The following is a 25505-nucleotide window of genomic DNA, read 5'->3' as shown; positions in this document are numbered from 1 at the left end:
TTATGGTTCATGTACTGTTGAAGCCTGGCTTGGAGAATTTTGAGCATTACTTTACTAGCATGTGAGATGAGTGCAGTTGTGTGGTAGTTTGAGCATTCTTTGACATTGCCTTTCTTTGGGATTGGAATGAAAACTGACCTTTTCCAGTCCTGTGGCCACTGCTGAGTCTTCCAAATTTGCTGGCATATTGAGTGCAGCACTTTCACAGCATCATCTTTTAGGATTTGAAATAACTCAACTGGAATTCCATCACCTCCGCTAGCTTTGTTCATAGTGACGCTTCCTAAGATCTACTTGACTTCGCATTCCAGGTGTCTAGCTCTAGGTGAGTGATCATAGGATAGATTAAGGTGCAGGAAATAATGCAAACAGGGAGACAGATAGGAGGTTTCTGGAAAAGTTCTGATACAGAATACTGGAGCACTGAACTGGAATATAATAGGAAAAAAATCAATATGACCATAATTGGGGGCTTCCCAGGTTGCACAGAGGTAAAAACATCCTCCTGCGAATGCAGGAAGCACAGGAGACATGGGTTCAATCCCAAGGTAGGGAAGATCCTCTGGAGAAGGAAGTAGCAACCCACTCCAGTATTCTTGCCTGGAAAAGTCCACAGACAGAGGAGCCTGGCGGGCTACAGTCCATGGGATCACAAAGAATCAGATACAACTGAGCATGCACACACACGAAGGTGGAATCCATATGGTTTAGTGAGTGCTGGACTGTACATCCCATGAGGCAAACATCAGCCTGTTTTACTGACTGCTATGTATTTCAGAGGAGAAGGCAATGGCACCCCACTCCAGTACTCTTGCCCGGAAAATCCCATGGACGGAGGAGCCTGGTGGGCCACAGTCCATGGGGTAGCTAAGAGTTGGACACGACTGAGCGACTTCACTTTCACTTTTCTCTTTCCTGCATTGGAGAAGGAAATGGCAACCCACTCCAGTGTTCTTGCCTGGAGAATCCCAGGGACAGGGGAGCCTGGTGGGCTGCCGTCTATGGGGTCACACAGAGTTGGACACAACTGAAGCGACTTAGCAGCAGCAGCAGCATGTATTTCAGAACCTTACAGACTGTACCTGATGTAGTAAGGGCTCAATAATATTGATATTAACTGAATGAGTGAATGAAAAAGAGAACATCAAAATGGATCCAAGTAACACTAGTGGTACAGACATTTAGGAAAGCTGGTTTCAGGAAAAATAATGGGGCAGACTTTCCACAGTTGAGTCAGAACAGTGAGATATTCAATGCTTTAGAATGATGGGGCCACTTGTGCCTACACCACGCTAGAGCACTGTGGCTAGGATAGTACCAGGAAGAAGAATTCTGAAGAGCATTTTCACTTGTCCAAAGCCTCTAGATAACTGTCTACAATATTGGGCTCTGTGAGACATTCAACTGTGTCATCAGGTCTTGCTGTGTTCTCTGACTGCAGGTGGGAGGTTCCCAACTAGGTGGTTTTCTACATCTCCCTCTTTACAGGTTTTAATTAGGTCAGCTCCTCCCACACCTCCAGTCTGCATCCATGAAGGATTTCGTACACATTCACCCACTCATCTGACTACACTTTAGCTCCTCTCATCTCAAGTGCCCTGTTGCATCTGCCATAGTTCTCTCCTCCACAACCCTCAACCCCAACCACCACAGTTCGATCCTGTATTTACTTGGCCCTTGACCTGAAAGGGTTCTGCTTCCCTTTCACAAAGGTTTTGGAGCTTCTGCTGGCTGGACCCTGATCATTCTCTCAGAAATAGTTTTTGTGCTTTCATTCTGCCTCTCTCTGTTCCTGGCCACCCTGGACATCAGCTTCCAGGCTGGGACCACATTATACTTTCTTCATTCTCCCCAAAAAGAGGGTAAAAAAAAGCATGTAACTGCTTTGAAAAAGAAATGGGACATTTCCATGCTCCTTATAAGAGGAATAAAAACCTAAACTAGACCTTTGGTCCATTTCCATTTAGGGTGAAGCATACATGGATATGATTATAAATCAAATAGAATGTCATCTTTCCTATGGAATCTTTTGTTTGTTCAGTCACTCAGTCATGTCCAACTCTTTGTAACCCCATGGACTGCAGTACGCTAGGCTTCCCTGTCCAGCACCATCTCCCAGAGCTTGCTCAAACTCATACCCATCGAGTCAGTGATGCCATCCAACCATCTCATCCTCTGTCATCCCCTTCTCCTCCTGCCTTCAATCTTTCTCAGCATCAGGGTCTTTTCTAATGAGTCAGCTCTTCACATCAGGTGGTCAAAGTATTGGAGCTTCAACCTTAGCATCAGTCCTTCCAATGAATATCAAAGGATTGATTTCCTTTAGGATTGACTGGTGTGATCTCCTTGCAGTCCAAGGGACTCTAAAGAGTCTTCTCCAACACCACAGCTCAAAGCCATCAATTTTTCAGCATTCAGCCTTCTTCATGGTCCAACTCTCACATCCATGGAGCCTTAGGAATTGCTTTAAAAATGTTTTAATAAGTTAAAATTAAAAGGACCACCCCACCACCCAGGTATCATATTACATTGGAATTAGCTGTGAGCAAGTCATTTCACTTTAAATAAGGTTGATTTTGCTAAATGATGACCACCATCCCTTCTAACATTCTTTAATCTAGTCAATGTATCCCTTTGTTTCTGACCCCTCTCTCCTGAAGTGGAGGAGAAGTTGAGATGGGGTATATGGACCAACAAACATTGGGGAGAAACACAGGAGTGACACAGGAGGTTAAATAGTCCAGCCAGGCTGGAGTGGCTTACCTGAAAAGAGTCTTCATAGCCATGGACAACTGATGAAGCCAAAGTCTGCAGGGGCCAAAGTCTACAGATGAATGAAGGTCAGAGGATTTGGGTATGTGATGGCCATGAGTAGCAGAGTCAGTACAAAATGAGAAGTGATATGGGGAAATTCCAAGTAGATAGGCTTTGCCCTGAATTTCTATCCCCTGTTTTTGTAGATAGTCATTTCCACTAAAGGGGGCCAGGATGGAACAGGGCTTTCTGAGGTCTAATCTTGGCTGCCTTGGCTGCATCCAAGGATTTATTGAGTACCTAGAGGTTGATGACAGAGAAGGCAATGGCACCCCACTCCAGCACTCTTGCCTGGAAAATCCCATGGATGGAGGAACCTGGTGGGCCGCAGTCCATGCGGTCGCTAAGAGTCGGACAAGATTCAGCGACTTCACTTTCACTTTTCCTTTCATGCATTGGAGAAGGAAATGGCAACCCACTCCAGCATTCTTGCCTGGAGAATCCCAGGGATGGGGGAGCCTGGTGGGCTGCCGTCTCTGGGGTCGCAAAGAGTCGGACATGACTGAAGCAACTTAGCAGCAGAAGTTGATAAAAAGTAATTGCAGTTTTGGAGTGTGTATTTTAAATCATTATATCTAGGCGCTAACACATCTTTATTAAACAAAATAGGAACCATTACAATCAACACATTTTTGCCAATGAGAAATGTTTGTTTATTCTGTAGCATAAAAATCCATGTTTCGGGATTCAACAAACCCTTAAAAAGTATTTTCTGCCTCCTGATGGTTGCGAAAGCATTTTCCCTGAAAAAGGCTGTAGAGATACTTGAAGAAGTGGTAGTTGGTTGGTGAGAAGTCAGGTCAATATGGCAGATGAGGCAAAACTTCATAGTCCATTTGTTCAACTTTCGAAGTGTTGATTGTTTAATGTGGTCAGACATTGTCGTGGAGAAGAACTGGGCCCATTCTGTTGACCAATGCAGGCTGCAGTTGTTGCATTTTTTGGTGCATCTAATCAATTTGCTGAGCATACTTTCTCAGATGTAAAGATTTTTCCAGGATTCATAAAGCTGTAGTGGAACAGACTGGCAACAGCCCAGCAAACAGTGACCATGACCACTTTTTGGTGCAAGTTTGGCTTTGGGAAGTGCTTTGGAGCTTCTTATCAGTCCAACAACTGAGCTGTCAAATAAAATCCACTTTTCGTCACATGCCACAATCTGATCAAGAAATGGTTTGTTGTTGTTGCATAGAATAAAAGAAGGTGATACTTCAAAATGACAATTTTTAAATTTGCAGTCAGTTCATGAGGCACCCACTTATTGAGCTTTTTCACCTTTCAAATGCCAAATGACCATAGAATGGTTGACATTGAGTTCTTTAGCAACTTCTCTTGCGGTCCAGAGGACCACTTTTGATGAGCCTCTCATTTGGTCGTTGTCAACTTGGATGCCCAGCCACTGTGCTCCTCATCTTCAAGGCTCTCATCTGCTTTGCAGAACTTCTTGAACCACCACTGTACTATATGTTCATTGGCAGTTCCTGGGCCAAGTGCGTTGCTGATGTTGCAATTTGTCTCCACTGTTTTATGTCCCATTTTGAACTTGAATAAGAAAATCACTCAAATTAGCTTTTTGTCTAACATTATTTCCCTAGTCTAAAATACATATAAAATAAACAGAAAGTAATGTCATTAGCAAGAAACATAAAATGAGAAATGCACATTAAAATGATGTATAACATGGCCACATTTATTTAAGAATGTATTCCAATATCAAATAGCAAGGTTCAACAGTGTAAAACCACAATTACTTTTGCACCAACCTTATACTCTCCTCTCTGATTTCCCTTCCCCAACTCCCATCCCAAGAGAAGCAACATTCTGCCAGACTGATGGACTTGGAGACATTCTCCCATTGTCTCAACTAGCTGTTTCTGAATAAAGGATCTACATTTCCAGTTATCAAAGGGAACAATGGGTAATGCCATTTAAAGAAAGGGAGAGGGTAATGTGTGATTGTGAAACCAAGGAGCCAGGCACCATTTTGTCAGGAGTGCAAATTTCTGGGTCTTCACGGAGGTGAGGGTATCAGGATGTACAGGATGTCACGTTGTACTCTGCCCTTTCCATTCTCCAGCTGTAGAGAGCACTGTCACTTAGGAAGATGAGTTTTTATTATAAGGATTGTTTGCCTATTTCAAACCATTTTTTCCCTCTTGGTTCTGATTTCTCATTCTTTGACTTTTAAAATCAACTTTAAAGAACACTTTTTGAAAAGTCAGGCTGTTGTCAACTTTTTACTATTACCAACATGATCATGACAAACAGCTTTATACATACATCTTTGTATGTTTGTTCAAGTATTTCCTGAGGATAAATTCCTAGAAGTAAAATTGCTGAATCAAAAGAAGTAGATGCTTGGGAGGAATTTAGTAAAATTTGCTAAATTACCCTCCAGAAATATAACAATATACATGTCATCAACTGATTATGACAGAATCCTTTTTCTGTATGCAACAAACATTTTCAAATCTTTGCTAATCGGAAGGTTAAAAATATGTCTCCTTCTTGAATTAATTTCATTTTCAGCTACCAAAGATTTTTTGTTGTTGTTACTTATGTTTATTTGCTACTTTAATTTCTCCTTTTTGTGAGTTTCCTTTTTATGTTCTTTGTCTATTTTTCTTTCACAACATTTAGCTTTATCTTATTTATTAAGCTCAGTCATGTCTGACTCTTTACAACCCCATTGACTATAACCCGCCAGGCTCCTCTGTCCATGGGATTCTCCAGGAAAGAATACTGGAATGGGTTGCCAATTCCTTCTCCGGGGGATCTTCCTGATCCAGGGATAGAACATGGGTCTTCCACATTGCAAGCAGATTCTTTACCATCTGAGCCACCAGGGAAGCCCTTATTTATTAATAAGAGGTCTTTATCCGTTAAGACTATTAACTGTTTATACACCATTGCAAGTGTTCCTCCAGTTTGTTCTCTCTCTCTCTCTCTCTTTTTTCTAATTTTTCTCCTGGTTTCTGATTAACAACATTCTCTCTTGTTCCATCCAGGTTATCAAATCTGGCTTGGAAAAAAACCAACCCAGAAAATCACAGATCTCATAATGGAGTTTCATTATTTGCTGATTCATTTCCTACTGCCACTTCTCCAGGACCTTCCACTCTTGCTCTGAAAAATACAAGGTCACATCATCAAGCATCATGGTTATCAGAATAGACCATAGCACTTCCCGGTCCCACTAGCCCCAGCCCCACAGTGCCCAGTGTCCTGGAAGCTCCCTGGACCTTCCCTGCCCCTTGGCCTCCCATTCTGCCAGACCCTTGTCCTTTGTGAGTTTTTTTTAACGCAGTGAAAACTTTTACATTTAGAATTAGTCAGCTGGACTCAGTTTAGATGATCCCAGTTTTGTTGGCAACATTCAAAGCATCATAGTCAGGAGCCAGCTGAACCTATGCCTTCTCCTCTCCATCAGATCTGATCAGGGTGTTGTCCTTAGCCATGTCAATGTCATAGAGCTTCTTCACAGCCTGTTTAGTTTGGTGCTTGTTGGCCTTGACAGCCACAGTGAACTCCAGTGTGTTGCTGTCCTCTGTGTTCTTCATGGTTGACTCTGTGGTGAGTAGGAACTTGATGATGGCATAGGGGTCAAGCTTCTTTCTCCTAGGGGCATTCTTCAGAGGATGTTTGGGCTGCCTCCTGAACCACAGTGTTTTGAACCATCGGAAGGTGGGTGACGTCTGGATCTTTTTTTGTTTCTGGCTGCGGACACCTTTCAACACTGCTTTCTTGGCCTCAGAGCCTTTGCTTTGGCGTCAGCTTTGGGAGAGTCAGGGGCTTCCTTCTTTGTCTTTGGTGCCATCTTTGTGAAAAGGCCTGTCCTTTGTGTTTATCATTGTTTGTAGCATTCACTTTGCTTTGTCTTTCTTGATCATACAAAATTTTATTATTATTATTATTATTATTGTTATCATTTGTGGCACTGTTGCTCAGCTTTTGGGATCTTAGTTCCCTGACCAGTGATCGAAACTGCACCCTGGCAGTGAAAGCACCAAGTCCTAACTACTGGAACACCGGGGAATTCCCAAAATTTTATTATTTTTGTTTAGACAAATCTATCTGATACTTGCCTTTAGAAAAAAATTTCTGAAAGAAGCCAGAGGGGAAAAAAACCACCTTAATTGTAGGGAACAAAGATATGAATTACATCAGACTTCTCTTTAGAAACCATACAAGCAAGAAGAGATTAGAGTGAAATATTTAGTGTTGAACAAAAAAAGCTACCAAACTAGATAGCTGTATCCAGTTAAATTATCTTTCAAAAGTGAAGGAGAAATAAAGACTTTTTCAGGCAAATAAAAGCAAAGGAACTTGTCATCAGTCATCCTGCCCTTATGAGAAATGGTAAAAGAGACTCTTCCAAGAGAAGAATGTATAGATCATATATCTGCTGCTGCTGCTGCTAAGTCACTTCAGTCGTGTCTGACTCTGTGTGACCCCATAGACAGCAGCCCACCAGGATCCACCGTCCCTGGGATTCTCCAGGCAAGAACACTGGAGTGGGTTGCCATTTCCTTCTCCAAGGCGTGAAAGTGAAAAGTGAAAGTGAAGTCGCTCAGTCATGTCAGACTCTTAGCAACACCATGGACTGCAGCTTACCAGGCTCCTCCGTCCATGGGATTTTCCAGGCAAGAGTACTGGAATGGGGTGCCATTGCCTTCTCTAGATCATATATCTAGACCTGTAGAAAATACATATTAGAAACTCAGATCGACATCTGAAGAAAGATGAATATTAGAAGAAACTAATGAAAGTAAAATAAAACTTTATATTTTTGTTATTCTTAATTGGTCTAATAGATAACTGCTTGTCCAAAAATAACAGTAGCAATAATGTATTGGTTGATTATAGCTTATGAATAAGTGAAATGAATGACAGCAATGTTATAAGGGACAAGAGGGGAAATTGGGAATCCTCTGTTATAAGGTACATGTCCTACCTATGAAGCAGTATAAATAGACTTACATTAGTTGTAAAAAAGTATAATCAATGGGCCAAGAGAAAATGGAATAATATAAAATGCTCAATTAAAAACAGAGAAGGCAGGATGGGAGGAAGCAGGGCAGTGTGAGGTCACTTCACTTCCTGTGTGCAGGGTGGCTTCCTGCACTCCCACCCTTGTTCTCTTGTGTGAATAAGAGAAGACGCCACCCTTGTGTGTCTCACGCAGGCCCCTGGAAGGGTCTGTCCCAGTTGGCTCTGCCTTACCACTGCAGCCATTCCCCTTGGCTAAAATTGACATCTGAAGACATGAAGAAGCAGATCTACAAACTGGCCTAGAAAGACCTGCCTCAGAGTGATCCTGAGATGCTCACATTGCCTGTGGCAGGCAATAAAATCTTGAGAATTCTAAAGTTCAAAGGACTTCCTCCTGATCTTCCTGAGGATCTCTAGCATTGAATTAAGAAACTTGTTGCTGTTCAAGAGTATCGTCAGAAGAATAGAAGGGATAAAGATGCTAAATTCCTGTTGATTCTGATTGAGAACTGCATTCACAGGTTCACGCAACATTGTAAGACCAAAACAGTTCTTCCCTCACCCCGCCCCCAAGCAATTTGGAAATCCTAGTCATCCACAGCCCCTGCTCTGGTTGCACAAATTTGTCTATGTACTCCAGCAATAAAATTATTGTTTAACCAGGAAAAAAAAAACCAGACAAGGCAGAAAAAGAGGGGAAGATAAGAAACAAGGAACAATGCAATGACTAGAAAACAGTTGCAAATATGATAGATATGAATAAATTATATCAATAATCATTTCAAATGTGAAAGGTCTAAACACACCAATTAAAAGATAGAAATTGAGGGAGTGTATAAAAACCATGTTGCTTTTAAGGAGCCTACTTTAAATGTAAAGACACATACAGATTGAAAGTAAAGAGGCAGAGACATATATGGGCTCCCCTTGTGGCTCAGCTGGTAAAGAATCTGCTTGCAATGGAGGAGACCTGGGTTCGATGCCTGGGTTGGAAGATCCCCTGGAGAAGGGAACAGCTACCCACTCCAGTATTCTTGCCTGGAGAATTCCATGGACTAAATAATCCATGGGGTCGCAAAGAGTCGGACATGACTGATTGACTTACACTTTCACTTTTAGAGACATAAATACCATGGTAACACTAACTTAAAGAATACTGGAGTAGCTGTATTAATTTCAGACAAAGCAGACTTCAGAAAGAGGAAAATTAACATGGTGTTAACACTAATAGTAACAATAATATTATTTTATAAATATCAATAGCAAGGAGAATTATTAATGATAAAGGGGTCAAGTCTCCAAGGAAACAACAATTCTGAATGTGTATCTGCTTAACAACAGAGCATCAAGATATGTGAAGCAAAAACTGACAGAATGCAAGGAGAAGTAGAGGAAGCCATTATTATAGTTAAAGATATGAACACTCTCTATTAGTAACTGACAAATCCAACAGACAGAAAATCAGTAAGAATACAGTTGAACTGAACAGCATTATTAATCAACTGGAGTTAACTGACAGTTATAGATTTATTTATCCAAAAACTGTAGAATACACACATTCTTCTCAAGCTTACATGGGATATTCACTAAGATAGCCCACATTCAGTGCCATAAAGCACACATTAACAAATTTAAAAGAATAGAAATCCCACAAAGTATTCTCTCACACCACAATGGAATTAAGCCAAAAATCAATAACAGAAAAATAAATGGAAATCCCAAAATATTTGGAAATTAAACCACATACTTCTAAATAACACATCAAAGAATATCTCTAAAAATCCTTAAATATTTTGAACTAAATGAAAATATAACTTAACAAAATCCATGGGATGCAGTGAAAGTAATGGTGTGTGTATGTGTGTTAGTCGCTCGGTCGTGTCCGACTCTTTGTGACCCCACAAACGGTAACCCATCAGGCTTCTCTGTCCATGGAATTCTCCAGGCAAGAACACTGGAGTGGATTGCCATTCCTTTCTCTGAGAGCAATGGTAAGAGAGAAATTTATAGCACTGAATTCATATTTTAGAAATGGAGAAAGATTTAAAGATAATAGACTAAGCCTCCAATTTAGGACAGAGAAAGAAAAATAATATAAACCTAAAGCTAGCAGACTACATTAGGGCAGATATCAATGAAATTGAAGACAGGAAAATAATAGACAAAATCAGTGAAACCAAAACCTGGTTCTTTGAAAAGATCAATATTTTCCATTGGATCGCCAAAGTAGACATACCAATGGCCAGCAGGCACATGAAAAGATACTCAACATATCTACTTATTAGAGAAATGTGAATCAAAACTACAATGAGATATGACTCACACCAGTCAGAATGGCCATTATTATAAAGTCTATAAATAATAAATGCTGGAGAGGGTGTGGAGAAAAGGAATTCAACTGCATAGTTGGTGGGAATTTAAATTGGTGCAGCCACTATGGGGAACGGTATGGAGGTTCCTTAAAAAACTAAAAATAGAGTTATCATATGATCCTACAATCTCCTGGAGGAGGGCATGGCAATGCACTCCAGTATTCTTGCCTGGAGCATCCCCATGGACAGAGGAGCCTTGTGGGCTACATTCCATGGGGTCACAAAGAGTTGGACATGATTGAGTGGATAAGCACAGCATCTACAATCTCACTACTAGCCCTATATCTGGACAACAGTCTAATTTGAAAAGATATATGCACCCCAACATTCATAGCAGCACTATTTACAATAGCCAAGACACGGAAGCAACCTAAGTATCCATCAACAGATGAATGAAGAAAGATGTCATATGTGTATGTATACCACTGCTGCTGCGTATTCACTTCAATCATGCCCGACTCTGTGTGACCCTATGGACTGCAGCTCGGCAGGCTCTTCTGTCCATGCGATTCTCTAGGCAAGAGTACTGGAGTGGGTTGCCATGCCTTCCTCAGGAGATCTTCCCGACCCAGGAATCAAACCCATGTCTCCTGCATTGCAGGCAGATTCTTTACCGCTGAGCCACTAGGGAAGCCTGTGTTATGCATACATATATACATATGTGTTTATCTATATACTATATTATGTAATATATATAAATTAGGACTTTAGGATTAACATATACACACTAGTATATATAATACAGATTAGCAACAAGGATCTACTGTAGAGCACAGGGAACTACATTCAATGTCTTATAATAAGATTTAATGGAAAGGAATCTGAAAAAGAATATATATATATATTCAATCACATATATAATTGAATCATTTTGGTGTACACCTGAAACTAATATAACATTGCAAATTCACTATACTTCAAAATTTTTAAATGGTTAAAAATATATATTTGCCTTTGGAATATTTCTTTTTTAAACTGTCCTGACTCTTTACCAAAGGACAATTTATATACAATAAACTTACCCATTATAAGTGTACATTTGTATCAGTACTTCCAATAGAATTTGTACATGGTAGAAATATCCTACAATATGCAAAATCCAATCAGTGGCACTAACTACCCCAAATATGGCTAGTGTGATCTAGAAAATATAAAATATATTTTTTAATTTTCTAATATTTTTATTGAGGTAAAATTTATGTTATGTAAATTTTGCCATTTTACCATTTTAAAGTGTATAATTCACTGGCATTTATTACCTTCACAGTGTTACACAACCATCTCTATCAAATTTCAAAACATTTCATCACCCAAAAAGGAAACTCCACACCCGTCGAGCAGTAACTTCCCATATCCCCTTCCCCCATCCCTTGGCAATCTGTAATCTGCTTTCTGTTTCTTTGGCTTTGCCTATTCTGGATATCTCATATAAATGGAATGCTGTAATACGTAGATCTTTGTTATCTGATTTCTTTAACTTAGCATAATGTTTTCACGGTTCATCCATGTAGTAAGTAGCTTGTGCAAGTATGCCATTCTTTTTTGCAAATCCATAGATGGTAGCCCACCAGGATCCTCCATCCATGGAATTCTCCAGGCAAAAATACTAAAGTAGGTTGCCATTCCCTTCTCCAGGGGATCTTCCTGACCCAAGGATCAAACTCAGGTCTCAATGCATCGCAGGCAGATTCTTTATCGTCTGAGCCACCAGGGAAGCTCTTTTATAGATATACCACAGTTTTTTTATTTGTTCATCGGTTGATGGACATTTGGGTTGTTCTTACCTTTTGGTTAAAGGCATTAAAGATAAATAGTGCTGGTGTGAAAATTCATACCAACTTTTGTTTGAATATCTATCTTCAGTTCTTTTGGGTATATATCTAGAAGTGGAATTGCTCGGACATGGTAATTCTGTTGCTGTTGTTGTTCAGTCCCTGACTCTTTGTGACCCATGAACTGCAGGACACCGGGCTTCCCTGTCCTTCTCTATCTCCCTGAATTTGCTCAAACTCATATCCATTGAGTCAGTGATGCCATCCAATCATCTCATTCTCTGTCATCCCCTTCTCCTCTTGCCCTCAATTTTCCCCAGAATCAGGATCTTTTCCAGTGAGTCAGCTCTTCACATCAAGTGGCCAAAGTATTTGAGCATCACTCCTTCCAATGAGTATTCAGGGTTGACTTCCTTTAGGATTGACTGGTTTGATCTCCATGCGGTCCAAGGGACTCTCAAGAGTGTCCTACAGCACCACAAATTGAAAGCATCGATTCTTCAGCACTGAGCCTTCTTGATGGTCCAACTCACATCCGTACATGACTACTGGAAAACCCATAGCTTTGACTATATGGACCTTTGTTGGCAAAGTGATGTCTCTGCTTTCTAATATGCTGTCTTGGTGCTAATTTTATTTTTAACTTTTTAAGAAACTGCCAACATGTTTTTCATTGCAACTCTACTACTTTACATTCCCATGAGCAATGTATACTGCAAAGTTTCCAATTTCCCTACATCCTCATCAACACTTTTCCTTTTCTTTTCTTTAAATTATAGCCATCCTAGGAGTATGAAGTAGCATCTTACTGCAGTCCTGATTTGCATTTCTCTGATGACTAATGATGTTGAGCATCTCTCATGTGCTTATTGGCCATTTGTATGTCATCTTTGAAGAAATACCTATTTGGTTCTTTGCCCATTTTGGAATTGGGCTGTTTGTCTTTTTGTTATTGAATTGCAAGAATTCTTTACAAGTTCTGGATATTCCTTATCAAATATATGATTGGCAAATATTTTCTCCCATTTTTTTTTTTTACTTTTGATGGTGTCCTTTGATTCACAAACATTTTTTATTTTTATGCCAAATTTATCTATTTTTTGGCTGTGCCATGTGGCTTGTGAGATCTTATTTGCCCAACCAGGGATCCAACCCAGCCCCTTGGCAGTGAAAGTCCAGAGTCCTAACCACTGGACTGACAGGAAACTCCTTGTTACTTGTGCTTTTGATGTCATATCTCAAATTCTATTGCTAAATCAAAGATTATGAAGATTTACTCATAAGTTTTTTCTAAGTGTTTTATAATTTTAGTGCTTACACTTAGGTTTTTGGTTTGAGTTAATATTTGTATATGATATAAAGAAGGGATCTAGCTTCACTGTTTTGCATGTGTCCATCCAGTCATCTGAGAACAATTTGTTGACAAAAATCTTTCCTTGTTGAATGGTCTTGGCACCATTTAATTAACCACAGATTTATAGGTTTATTTCTGGACACTCAATTCTTTTCCTCTGAATAATACAACTTTAATCAATTTAAATTTAAATAGCCATATGTGCCTAGTGGCTATCATATTAGACAACACAAAATTAGATGAGTTTTAGTTAATTGATATAGTTGTGCAACCAACACCACAATCTAGATTTAGAACACTTTCATCATAGGATTTTTTTTAAATTTTATGTTACTTCTTCTTTCCACATGATTTTTAGTTTTGCTTCAATCAAGTTTTGACTAGGATCCAGCTTCCAGGTGTGTGTGTGTGTGTGTGTGTTTTGTTAGTAGAATTCATAAAATTTTGGATTAACTTGTTGGCTACTTTTCCTTTTGACTGTTGATTGACATCAGGGCAAAAATAAAATGATAATTTTGCTTAAGAATGGAGGTCAGATGGAAAAAGGAAATTTGAGAGTAAAGGGCATATCCTGGGAAAGGTGATAGAGAGGACATTTGGAACACAATGGACAAAACTAAGGTCACTTTTCCAGGATCAAATCTAGAAGAGGGACGTTCCTCGAAGCCAAGTCTCTCCTAGCCAGAGTTCTTTTGGTAAATGTTTATTCTTTAAGGGATAAAATGTCCAATAGTTCATATTTTTCCCTCTCTGACTCTGTTCCATTCTGAGATGGTGAACTGGCTTATAGAGGAGGAGTATCACTTACATGACCACATGGCAGTGGAGGCATTATTTTGACCCTTACCATGTCCTCTGACTTCTCACTGGCCTTGGTTGTAAAGTGACTGAATCAGATAGTTTCCTTAGCTAGAGACAATGGAGGGAAAGCAAGTCCTGTCTGACTATTGTGGTTGATATGCTGGCGACCGTAACTGGAACTCCATCGCCACAACTAGGTGTTCTTGGTCCTAATATTCCCCACCTCTGGATCTCTCTTTATTCTATCCCCCATTCTTTCCTAGTCTGCTGAAGCTCCCAGCTCCTGGCCCTCTGGTCTACCACCCCTCCTCCCCCCACCCCACCCCCAACATACTGGCACTGATGTTTTCTGGTCTTCTTCTCCTAGGGCAGCAACTTTTGGATAGAAGTATACTTTGCACTGTGTAAAAAATAGCATGGTCTGAGTTCTTGAGGTTAGCCATTGATGTGTAAAGTAATTTAGAAGGTCTTTTTTCATAACACCAGGCTTTCACTGTAATTTTTTTTTCTTTTTTGCTGGAGAAAAAATAACTGAGCAATGATTTTTTTTTAAGCAGATTCCCATCCATCTCCTGAAGCGCTGAAACCTACTGCTACAGTGGATGGTAAGTCCCACGACAGCAAGATTTAGAAAATACAGAAATATGTATGACGATATTATATACATTCACACCCCATGTTAGACTCTCTTTTCCCCATACGCTTCATAAAAGAAAGACCTCGTGAACCATTTTTATTTCTATATAGCTCCTAGAATACTACATGGCACATAAGAAGTATATACAAGTTTCCTGAGTGGATAGATAAATGAATGAGGTACAACTCCATCCTGCTTTAGTTCAGAATGACTAAATTTAGGTAGAAAATTATGCTGCTCATAAAAAACTAAGCAGAAATGAGTTTCAAGTCACCTAATTGTTATGTTTGTTCATGCCACTATTTTCTGAGTCCAGAATTAACTGTTTCATCTAGTTATCGATCAACGTTACATAAAGCTAATATGAATACAAATAATTCTTCAATCCCTGCCCTCTCCAAAGGAACTGCTACACATATAATTCAAATGATCAGATAAATGTGTACCTGATGTGTGGATGTTTTTAGGTTGAAGAATTTCTGGATGAAAGGTTAATTTTAACTAACCAGACTTGGTCTTGCATATTACACATTTTCGTTAACATTGTTGCTCCCCAGAGAAAAATTTCCCTCTGTTGAGTTGCTATGAGAATTCAGAATTTTTTTACTCTGAAAGTAATATGAACCTACCATAGAAAAATTGAAAATTAACAAGAATTTTTATTAGAGGTTTTGGTGAGTGGGTGGTGAATGTACGCATATTTGGAGAAACATTTTTTGCTACATCAGAAAGGTAGAGAGATTTGGAGGCCTGAGATGGGGAAGACCTGGAATTGTTGAAGCCAGAAACCAAGCTGTTTAGGTACCAGCTTATCTAGGTGCTGCCCAAGGAAGGACAACAAAAAGGAAAACTTATCTGGCTTGAGAGAAGGAAGAGATGAGGTATGGATTAGCCATGGTTCTCCAGAAAATCAGAACCAATAGAGGATATATAAAGAGACTTAGGAGGAATTGCCTCACACAATCGTGGAGGCTGAGAAGTCCAATCTGCCATCTGTAAGCTTGGAGACCCCAGAAAGCTGGTGACGCCGTTCCAATCCAAGTCAAAAGGCCTGAAAACAGGGAAAACAGATGGTATACATTTTAGTACAGTTCTAAGGGGGCTTCCCTGATGGCTCAGTTGGTAAAGAATCTGCCTGCAGTGCAAGAGAGCCAGGTTCAATTCCTGGGTCAGGAAGATCCTGGAGAAGGGCATGGCAGCAGACTCCAGTATTATTCTTGCCTGGAGAATCCTGTGGACAGTGGAGCCTGGCGGGCTACGGTCCATGGGATTGCAAAGAGTCAGACACAACCAAAGCAACTAAGAACACACACATCCACAATTCCAAGACCTGAACCAGAGAGCCAATGGAGTAAGTTTCAATCCTAGGGCAGGAGACTACCACTATCCAACTCAAGTAGTCAAGTAGTCAGGCTACTGCTGCTGCTAAGTTGCTTACATCTCCTGCACTGACAAGCCATGGTCTTTATCACTAGCACCACCTGGGAAGTCCAAGTAGTTAGGCATAGAGGGCAAAGTCTCACTTCCGTCACCCTTTTTTTGTTCTATTCAGACTCTCAACAGATTGTGTAACTGGGGAAGGGAATCTGATACGGATTCAAATGCTCATTTCTTCTGGAAACACCCTCACAGACGCACCTAGGAATAATATTAACTGGGTATCTGGACATCCCATGACCCAGTTAAGTTGATGTATACAGTTAGCCATCACAAGGCACACTTAAAGGGAATATATAAAGGTCTATGAACTGCACAGTGTAAAACCATCCTCTTTCTTATAAAATCTTGAGTAAAAATCAACACTTGGTATTAATGGAATCCTAGGGAACAAAAGGGATATTGAGTCCTATTTAGCAGAAGGTTCAAGGCTATGGCAGAACCACAGTCATAAGTACTAACATGGAAAAATTTTTTAAAGAAGAAAATATAAATGCCCTGTAATTCCACTTTATAGGAATGACTTCTATTTACCTTGTGGTATTTCCCCCCTTCTTTTGCATATGTATGTATGTGTATATATATACATATATATATGTACGTGAGTATACAGGTGGCACTAGTGATAAAGAATTTGCCTGCTAATGCAGGAGACACAGGAGACTTAGATTCAATCCCTGGGTCTGGAAGATCCCCTGAAATAGGAAATGACAACCCACTCCAGTAACCTTATCTGGAAAATATTGTGGAAAGAGGAGCCTGGAGGGCTACAGTTGATGAGGTCACAAAGAGTCAGACACAACTGAGCACACACGTACACATATGCAATAATATTGGGACTGTATTGTATGGTATTTTATCCTACACTTTTCTGGTCACTATCAGTCCGTCATGTCCGAATCTGCCACCCCATTGACTGCAGCATGCCAGACTTTCCTGTCCTTCACTAACTCCTGGAATATGCTCAAACTCATGTCCATTGAGTCCGTGATGCCATCCAACCATCTCAGCCTCTGTCATCCCCTTTTCCTCCTGCCCTCAATCTTTCCCAGCATAGGGTCTTTTTCAATGAGTCGGCTCTTTGCATCAGGTGGCCAAAGTATTGGAGCTTTACTTTCAGCATCAGTCCTTCCAATGAATATTCAGGATTGATTTCCTTTAGGACTGACTGGTTTGATCTCCCTGCAGTCCAAGGGACTCTCAAGAGTCTTCTCCAACACCACAGTTCAAAAGCATCAATTCTAAGGCATTCAGCCTTCTTGACGGTCCAACTCTCACATCCATACATGACTACTGGAAAACGATAGCTTTGACTATACGGACCTTTGTCAGCAAAGTAATATCTCTGCTTTTTAAAATGTTGTCTACATTTGTCATAGCTTTTCTTCCAAAGAGCAAGCCTCTTTTAATTTTCATGGCTGCAGTCACTATCTGGAGTGATTTTGGAGCCCAAGAAAATAAAATCTGTCACTATTTCCATTTTTTCCCCATCTATTTGCCATGAAGTGATGGGGCCAGATGCCATGATCTTAGTTTTTTGAATGCTGAGTTTTAAGCCAGCTTTTTCACTCCATCTTTCACCTTCATCAAGAGGCTCTTTAGTTCTTCTTTGCTTTCTGCCATTAGGGTAGTGTCATCTGCATATCTGAGGTTGTTGATATTTCTCTGGGCAATCTTAATTTCAGCTTATGCTTCATCCAGCCTGGCATTTCACATGATACACTTGACATATAAGTTAAATAAGCAGGGTGACAATATACAGCCTAGACGTATTCCTTTCCACCTTATATTAAATCATGAGTATTGAATATTATTAAATATGGTTTAAAAACATGATCTTTAGTGGCTGCATAATAGTTCATCAAAGCATATATACCAAAGTTATTTAATTACTTCTCTATTAGAGATATTTATCAGTTTCCAACTTTTTATTAGTACAAGAACTCTAGCATGAATATCTTTTAATGTAAATTGACATATGTGCTTAATTGCTCAGTTGTGTCCAACTCTTTGTGACCCCATGGACTGTAGCCAGCCAGGCTCCTGTGTCTGTGGGATTCTTCAGGCAAGAATACTGGAGTGGGTTGCCATGCCCTCCTTCAGGGGATCTTCCTAACCCAGGGATCAAACCCAGGTGTCCTACATTGCAGGCAGACTCTTTACCATCTGAACCACAAGGGAAGCCCCTAAACTGATATGGGCTTCTACAGTTCTTTCCTTAGGATAGAGTTCAAGAAGTTAAAGTGCATGAAAACTTTTGACTCTTGCTCTATTCTTCTATTTTGCCAAAACATCTTTCAAAGTGTGTGATTTATACTCTCATTAGCACAACAACAAAAAATTATTTTCACCTGTTTTTGTACTTTCTATAAATTAATAACAAGGTGTATACTCTTTGTGTCTAGTTTCTTTTCCATAATACATGTTTATGAGATTCATTCATGTTGTTGCATAAGGTTGCAGATTGTTTTCTTCTTATTGCTGTTAGAATTCCATTGTGTAAATGTACCACAATTTATTTATCCACTGATGAGTATTTGGGCATTTTCCCATTTGGTATTACGAATATTGCTGCTATGTCATGTCTTTTGGAGAAAGAATTTGGTGTAAAATTGCTGAGTATGCACATATTTAATAGATAATGTAAAAATTGCTTTCAAAGTGGTCATAACCATTTTATATCCCATCAGCAAGGTGTGAGAGTTACAGTTGTTTCACATCTTTATCAATATTTAGTATTGTTGGTCTTTTTAATTGTAGCCATTCAGGTAGGGCTTCCCTGATAGCTCAGTTGGTAAAGAATCCGCCTGCAATCCAGGAGACTCTGGTTCAATTCCTTGGTTGGGAAGATCCGCTGGAGAAGGGGTAGGCTACCTACTCCAGTATTCTTGGGCTTCCCTTGTGCTCAACTGGTAAAGAATCCACCTGCAATGCAGGAGACCTGGTTTCGATCCCTGAGTTGGGAAGATCCCCTGGAGAAGGGAAGGGCTACCCTCTCCAGTATTCTGGCCTGGAGAATTCCATGGGGTTGCAAAGAGTCAGACATGACTGAGTGGCTTTCACTTTCACTTTCATTCTGGTAGGTATGTGACACTATCTCATTGTGGTTTTAATTTGATTTTTCCTGATGACTGATACTGATGCCTTTTCATATGTTTCTTAGCCATTTAATATACTCTTTCATGAAGTATCTATTCAAATTTTTGCTCTTTTTTCCTACCTAGTAAGTTGGATAAATACATGCAAAAATCTTTTCCCACTCTTTAGGTTCCTTTTTTTTCTCTCAATGGTATCTTTGTGTGAATGGAAGTTTTAATTTTAGTACAGTTTATCAATTGTTTTCTTTAATGATTAATACTTTTTGTGACTGTTTAAATAGTCTTTATCCATTCCAAGATTATGAAGATGTTCTTCTATGTTTTCTTCTGTATGTTTTTTTTGTTTTTCCCCTTTCATGTTTAGATCTGGAATTCATTTGGAGCTGTTTCATGTGTATCATGTGAGGAAGAGGTTCAGATGCATTTTATTCCATACACTATTTAATTGAAAGACCATCTTTTACCCTCTGCCTTACATTATTTGTTGCCTTTGTTGTAAATCAGGTGACCATGCTTATGTGGTTCTGTTTCTCTATTCTGTTCCAATGGTTGATTGGTTTGTGTATTCTTGATCCATTAGAACAGTGTCTTAATTACTAGAATATCTGATAGTTTTAGTTTTTCAGCTGGTTTACAAGATTGCTTTGTTTGCCCACTTCTATATTGGGATACTAGAAAATTTTTTCTTATTGCTATGTAAAAATTCCTTTCTTGTAAAGCATATTAATCCTTTCCTGTTATATGTAAATGAATATCTTCCAATTTATCATTTGACTTTTGATTTTGTTTATAATCTCTTACCATAGAGTAGTATCAAATTCTTACAAGCTGAAGTCTATTGATATTTTTTATTTTCTCAACACTATTTTTACACTTACAATGTTTTCCCCCAATCTCCATGAAATTTAAATGTATCATTTTTATTCAAAATATGGAACATGTGTGCCTACATGAAAACAAATGCTTTCTTCTATAACGTAATCAGTTGTCCTCCCTTGTCTACAGTAGGAAAATGAGGTTCAGGGAGGGCAAGAGGGCAGTCAGTCCTGCTTAAAATTAAAAACTGAGAGTTCTAAGAAAGCACTGGCTTACTGCCCTGAATCCCATCCACATGGATCAGTTGCCCTTGGTAGAAAAAAATATTGCCCCTATTTCATCTGATTTCTCTGGGAAGGTTATTGACCCAGTCAGCAGAGTGGATTGCCATGATAGTATTACAAGGAGTTGGTGGGTCTGGGTTCCCAGGGCTGGAGTTGAAGCTGACAGCCAGCCAGGATTACCTTGCTCCAGAAGTGATCAGCACTCATAATCAAGAGCCTGCTGGACAGGACACTGTTCCTGCCTTCAGAAGTACTGTCTCAACCCTATGGCTCACAGGAGGCTGCCTGGGAGCCACTGACCACATCAGTGAAATTTGTAAATGTGCCTGACCAAAGCAGCAACAGCAGCTCAGCTCACAGAATTCCCCATGTATACTGTCTCTTCTAGAAGCCCAAGGGGAAAGAAGATAGTTTTTCTTTTTCCTTTTTGATAAAACCAAACCATTGCAGATATTATTAAGATGCAGAGTAGAAGCCCAACCAATGAGGTAGAAATATGGTTTACATTCCAACTTTATTTTGATCCTACGCTCATTTTTTTTCTCTGCAGGGGAAATAAGGGGAAGCCATAAAACCCCTCTTGGCTCTACATGTGTTGTGCTTAGTCATGGCCAAAGAGAATTTTATGGGAATGTTTGCTGTGGGCCAGTGAAGCATTTTCTCTTTCATCGTTTTTAAAAAAAAAAAATTAACTAAAACAAAATCTCTTAGCTCCTCCCACCAAAAAAAAAGAAAAAAAAGAAGAAAAGAAAATGAAAAATCCATGAGCTGCTTGCCTTACTATGAGAGTTTTTATAATTTAGTGCTTCCTCAAAATTAATGTATAGGACTGATTGCAGTTATGAAACATTGAAAACTTGGGCTTTTCAGCCACTTAATGTCCTGTTCAGCTATCCTTGGAGGAAAGCCAAAAGGGATTAAAATCTTCTGAAAGACTAAAAGATGATTATCTTCTTTGGCTCTACTGTTTGACTTTAAATCTCTAGCTTTCAAAAAAGCTAGAATAAACCAGTTTCGATGGTGACAGCTTTTTTCCTTCTTCTTAAAATGATGTTAAATTATGTTCCTATATACACCTACAATCTCATATTTTAGATGAACTGCAATAAACTGCAGCCTTTGCAGACTGTGGTTTTAACATTACAGAGGGAGCTCCTACTGCCTTTCAGTGAGTTCCCCATCTACAACTAAAACCTCAAAATTCATACTGGAATTTCACCTTTTAATGAGATTTTCCTGGGATAAAAGGCAATTACTCTTAAAGGTTGATACTAATTATTATCTCAGCACAAATGACTTTACCAGGCCTTCTTTCCAGGGCTAGCTTTGACAGAAAGATGTTACATGCTCTGCTGGGAGCCAGTCTCCGCTGAGCAGGGAGGTGGCAGGAGCAGGGAGAAGGTACAGAGCTGGCAAAAGACACACACTCAGGGTCTCTCAAGACTGGGAAGTCATCTTGCTCTGGCTCTGCAGAGGGAGCCAAAGACTTTCAGAGACTGTGTTAAGACCTCACTCTTATCCAGCCACTCAGCAGCTGAGCTCTTCAAGTGTTTGGACCTACTTTGTCTTTGGATCTAGGCAAAGACTTCTCTGGTGGCTCAGATGGTAAAGCGTCTGTCTACAATGCAGGAGACCTGGGTTTGATCCCTCGGTCGGAAAGATTCCCTGGAGAAGGAAACGGCAACCCACTCCAGTACTCATGCCTAGAAAATCCCATGGATGGAGGAGCTTGGTGCAGGCTACTGTCCATGGGGTTGCAAAGAGTTGGGCATGACTGAGAGACTTCAGTTCACTCACTAGGCAAAGACAGAAGTCATACTGTAACAGGAGGGAAAGGGGCAGGGCACAATTTTTGAAAGAATGACATAGCCCAAGGACACAACATAAACCCATTAGAATCAAATGGGACCAAGATGGCAGACAAGACAGAACTTGATCCTCAGTCAGTAAGTGAAATGACACACCCAGAGTTGCCATGACAGTTCCAGTTCAGTTCAGTTCAGTTGCTTAGTCATGTCCGACTCTTTGCAACCCCATAGACTACAGCATTCCAGGCTTCCCTGTCCATCACCAACTCCCAGAGTTTACTCAAACTCATGTCCATTGAGTGGGTGATGCCATCCAACCATCTCATCCTCTGTCATTCCCTTCTCCTTCCACCATCAATCATTCCCATCATCAGGGTCTTTTCAAATAACTGAGTTCTTCACATCAGATGGCTAAAGTATTAGAGTTTCAGCTTTAACATCATTCCTTCCAAAGAATATTTAGGACTGATTTCCTTTTGGATGGACTGGTTGGATCTCCTTGCCATCTGAGGGAGCCTCAAGAGTCTTCTCCAACACCACAGTTCAAAAGTATCAATTCTTCAGCACTCAGCTTTCTTTAGAGTCCAACTCTCATCCATACATGACTAATGACAGTTCCAAGGGACTGTTAAAGGACCAAGGAGTGGGCAGTGATGCAGATTCTGGATATCTCTGCCCCTTCCCCAAAATAGTTGGAATAATCCTCCCACTCATTAGCATATGAAGTTACCCAACCTATAAAAACTAACCATGCCAAATTTTGGCACAACACTTGCCCTCTGCAATGGCCAACACTCTCTGTGGAGTGTGCTTCTCTCTGATCTGAATAAATCCACTTCTTACCTATCACTTTGTTTCTCACTGAATTCTTTCTGTAATGAGACATCAAGAACCTGAGCTTCATTAGATCCTGAAACCAGGTACTGTGGGTTTTGGCTGGGTTTGAGCCCCAGCCACATGGGTTTGCGTCCCAAGCAAGGTTTTGGCTAGGTTCGAGTCCCAGTCACATGGATTTGAGTCCCAAACTGGGTTTTGGCTGGGTTTGAGTCCCAGCACACAGGTTCACAATCACATAGGTTCAAACCACAATCATAGAAAACTAACCAATCTAATCACATGGACCACAGTCTCGTCTAACTCAATAAAACTATGAGCCATGTCATATAGGACCACCCAAGATGGGTGGGTCGTGGTAGAGAGATCAGACAAAATGTAGTCCACTGGAGAAGGGAATGGCAAACCATTTCAGTATTCTTGCCTTGAGATCCCCATGAACAGCATGAAAAAGCAAAAAGATAGGACACTGAAAGACGAACTGCCCAGGTCAGTAGGTGCCCAGTATGCTACTGGAGATCAGTGGAGAAATAACTCCAGAAAGAACAAAGGGATGGAGCCAAAACAAAAACAACAGTTGTGGATGTGACTGGTAATGGAACCAAGACTCAATGCTATAAAGAGCAATATTGCATAGGAACCTGGAACGTTAGGTCCATGAGTCAAGGCAAATTGGAAGTGGTCAAACAGGAGATGGCAAGAGTGAACATGGTAGGAATCAGCGAGCTAAGATGGACTGGAATGGGTGAATTTAACTCAGATGACCATTATGTCTACTACTTTGGGCAAGAATCCCTTAGAAAAAATGCAGTAGCCACCATAGTCTACAAGAATCCTAAATCCAGTACTTGGATGCAATCTCAAAAATGACAGAATGATCTCTTTTCATTTCCAATGTAAACCAATCAATATCACGGTAATCCAAGTTTATGCCCCAATGAGTAATGCTGAAGAAGCTGAAGTTGTACGGTTCTATGAAGACCTAAAGGACCTTCTAGAGCTAACACCCCCCAAAAATGTCCTTTTCATTATAGGGGACTGGAATGCAAAAGTAGGAAGTCAAAAAACACCTGGAGTAACCGGAAAATTTGGCCTTGGACTATGGAATGAAGCAGGGCAAAGGCTAATAGAGTTTTGCCAAGAGAATGCACTGATCATAGCAAACACCCTCTTCCAACAACACAAGAGAAGACTCTACACATGGACATCACCAGATGGTTAACACCGAAATCATATTGATTATATTCTTTGCAGCCAAAGGTAGAGAAGCTCTATACAGTAAGCAAAAAAAAAGACCAGAAGCTGACTGTGGCTCAGATCATGAACCCCTTATTGCCAAATTCAGACTTAAATAGAAGAAAGTGGGGAAAACCACTAGACCATTCAGGTATGACCTAAATCAAATCCCTTATGATTATACAGTGAAAGTGAGAAATAGGTTTAAGGGACTAGATCTGATAGATAGAGTGCCTGATGAACTATGGATGGTTCATGACATTGTAAGGAGGCAGGGATCAAGACCATCCCCAAGAAAAGAAATGCAAAAAACCAAAATGGCTGTCTGAGGAAGCCTTACAAATAGCTGTGAAAAGAAGCGAAGCGAAAAGCAAAGGAGAAAAGGGAAGATATGCCTGTTTGAATGCAGAGTTCCAAAGAATAGCAAGGAGAGATAAGAAAGCCTTCCTCAGTGATCAGTGCAAACAAATAGAGAAAAACAATAGAATGGGAAAGTCTAGAGATCTCTTCAAGAAAATTAGCGATACCAAGGGAACATTTCATGCAAAGATGGGCACAATAAAGGATAGAAATAGTATGGACCTAACAGAAGCAGAAGATATTAAGAAGAAGTGGCAAGAATACACCGAAGAACTATACAACAAAGATCTTCACGACTCAGATAATCACGATGGTGTGATCACTCACCTAGAGCCAGACATCTTGGAATGTGAAGTCAAGTGGGCCTTAGAAAGCATCACTATGAACAAAGCTAGTGGAGGTGAGTTGGAACCCCAGTTGAGCTATTTCAAATCTTAAAAGAAGATGCTGTGAAAGTGCTGTACTCAATATGCCAACAAATTTGGAAAACTCAGCAGTGGCCACAGGACTGGAAAAGGTCAGTTTTCATTCCAATCCCAAAGAAAGGCAATGCCAAAGAATGTTCAAACTACCGCACAATTGCACTCATCTCACACGCTAGTAAAGTAATGCTCAAAATTCTCCAAGCCAGGCTTCAACAATATGTGAACCATGAATTTCCAGATGTTCAAGCTGGATTTAGAAAAGATAGAGGAACCAGAGATCAAATTGCCAAGAACCGCTGGATCATCGAAAAAGCAAGAGAGTTCCAGAAAAACATCTATTTCTGCTTTATTGACTATGCCAAAGCCTTTGACTGTGTGGATCACCACAAACTGGAAAATTCTGAGGAGAAGAGAATACCAGGCCACCTGACCTGCCTCTTGAGAAATCTGTATGCAGGTCAGGAA

The 25505-nt window shown here is 40.1% G+C and overlaps 1 pseudogene; it reads right to left on the bottom strand.

The window, feature by feature from the left end:
* Nucleotides 1–6161: 6161 nt before the first annotated feature.
* On the bottom strand, nucleotides 6162–6631 carry LOC129622397 (60S ribosomal protein L23a-like; annotated as a pseudogene).
* Nucleotides 6632–25505: the final 18874 nt, after the last annotated feature.

The sequence above is a fragment of the Bubalus kerabau genome, chromosome 11 (assembly GCF_029407905.1).
Source record: "Bubalus kerabau isolate K-KA32 ecotype Philippines breed swamp buffalo chromosome 11, PCC_UOA_SB_1v2, whole genome shotgun sequence".
Classification (NCBI taxonomy): domain Eukaryota; kingdom Metazoa; phylum Chordata; class Mammalia; order Artiodactyla; family Bovidae; genus Bubalus; species Bubalus kerabau.
This window is presented reverse-complemented; position numbering and strand designations above follow the sequence as displayed.